The following is a 2,203-nucleotide window of genomic DNA, read 5'->3' as shown; positions in this document are numbered from 1 at the left end:
GATGCAAGGAAGATGCTTGGTGACTTTATTGCACCCTCTTCCAACTTCTATGGAAGAAGCATCTCAATCCCTTCAATTGGAGTAAACAACTTTGAGCTTAAGCCTCAATTAGTTTCTCTAATACAACAGAATTGCAAGTTTCATGGACTTCTATTGGAAGATCCCTATCAGTTCTTAGCTGAATTCTTGCAAATCCATGACACTTTCAAAACCAGTGGAGTTGATCCCGAGGTCTACAGGCTTATGCTTTTCCCTTTTGCTGTAAGAGATAGAGCTAGAACATGGTTGGATTCACAACCTAAGGAAAGCCTGAACTCTTGGGATAAGCTGGTCAGTGCTTTCCTGGCCAAATTCTTTCCACCTCAAAAGATGAGCAAGCTTAGAGTGGAAATCCAAACCTTCAGACAGAAGGAAGGAGAGTCCCTCTATGAAGCTTGGGAAAGATATAAGCAATTGATCAAAAGGTGTCCTACTGACATGCTTCCAGAATGGAGCATCATGTGTATATTCTCTGATGGTCTGTCTGAGTTGTCAAAAATGTCATTGGACCATTCTGCAGGAGGATCTCTTCATCTGAAAACCCCTACAGAAGCTTAGGAACTCATTGAAATGGTTGCAAATAACCAGTTCATGTACACCTCTGAGAGGAATCCTGTGAACAATGGGACGCCTCAGAAGAATGGAGTTCTTGAAATTGATACTCTGAATGCCATATTGACTCAAAACAAAATATTGACTCAGCAAGTCAATATGATTTCTCAGAGTCTGAATGGATTGTAAGCTACATCCAACAGTACTAAAGATGCATCTTCTGAAGAAAAAGCATATGATCCTGAGAACCCTGCAATGGCAGAGGTGAATTACATGGGAGAACCCTATGGAAACACCTATAATCCCTCATGGAGAAATCATCATAATCTCTCATGGAAGGATCAACAGAAGCCTCAACAAGGCTTCAATAATAATGGTGGAAGAAATAGGTTTAGCAATAGCAAGCCTTTTCCATCATCTTCTTAGCAACAGACAGAGAATTCTGAACAGAGCCATTCTGGCCTGGCAACCATAGTCTCTGATCTATCTAAAACCACACTAAATTTCATGAATGAAACAAGGTCCTCCATTAGAAATTTAGTGGCACAGGTGGGTCAGCTGAGTAAGAAGATTACTGAAACTCCTTCCAGTACTCTCCCAAGCAATACAGAAGAAAATGCCAAGAGAGAGTGCAAGGCCATAACTATGATCAACATGGCCGAACCTGGAGAGAGTGAGGAGGACGTGAGTCCTAGTGAGAAAAGCCTCATGGGACGTCCTCTGGACAGAAAGGAGTTTTCTATTGAGAAACCAAAGGAATCTGAGGCTCATACAGAGACCATAGAGATTCCATTGAACTTCCTTCTGCTATTCATGAGCTCTGATGAATATTCTTCCATTGAAGAGGATGAAGACATCACTGAAGAGCAAGTTGCTAAGTATCTAGGAGCAATCATGAAGCTGAATGCCAAGTTATTTGGTAATGAGACCTGGGAGGATGAACCCCCCTTGCTCGCCAATGAACTTAATGCATTAATGAGGCAGACATTACCTCAGAAGAAACCGGATCCCGGAAAATTCTTCATACCTTGTACCATAGGCACCATGACCTTTGAGAAGGCCCTGTGTGACCTGAGATCAGGGATAAACCTCATGCCACTCTTTGTAATGGAGAAACTGGGAATCTTTGAGGTTCAAGCTGCAAGAATCTCACTAGAGATGGCAGACAAATCAATGAGCGGATAATTTATACGCTTTTTGGCATTGTTTTTAAGTAGTTTTCAGTATGTTTTAATTACTTTTTAGTATATTTTTATTAGTTTTTATTCAAAATTCACATTTCTGGACTTTACTATGAGTTTGTGTGTTTTTCTGTGATTTCAGGTATTTTCTGGCTGAAATTGAGGGACTTGAGCAAAAATCTAATTCAGAGGCTGAAAAAGGACTACAGATGCTGTTGGATTCTGACCTCCCTGCACTCGAAATGGATTTTCTGGAGCTAAAGAAACCCAATTGGCGCGCTCTGAATTGCGTTGGAAAGTAGACATCCAGGGCTTTCCAGCAATATATAATAGTCCAAATTTTGCCCGAGTTTTGACGATCCAAACTGGCGTTCAAACGCCAATTTCCTGCCCTATTCTGAAGTTAAACGCCAGAAACAGGTTACAAACTA

At 41.1% G+C, this 2,203-nt stretch overlaps 1 non-coding gene across 1 annotated transcript; it reads right to left on the bottom strand.

Moving 5' to 3' along the window:
* Nucleotides 1-375: 375 nt before the first annotated feature.
* LOC148564476 (small nucleolar RNA R71) lies at nt 376-483 on the bottom strand. Its single transcript, XR_015884838.1, has one exon. It is a non-coding gene; the product is annotated as a small nucleolar RNA R71 (small nucleolar RNA).
* Nucleotides 484-2,203: the final 1,720 nt, after the last annotated feature.

The sequence above is a fragment of the Arachis ipaensis genome, chromosome B5 (assembly GCF_059453495.1).
Source record: "Arachis ipaensis isolate K30076 ecotype BB chromosome B5, ASM5945349v1, whole genome shotgun sequence".
Classification (NCBI taxonomy): Eukaryota; Viridiplantae; Streptophyta; class Magnoliopsida; order Fabales; family Fabaceae; genus Arachis; species Arachis ipaensis.
The sequence above is the reverse complement of the archived record's forward strand: the minus strand, read 5'-3'. Positions and strand labels throughout refer to the sequence as shown.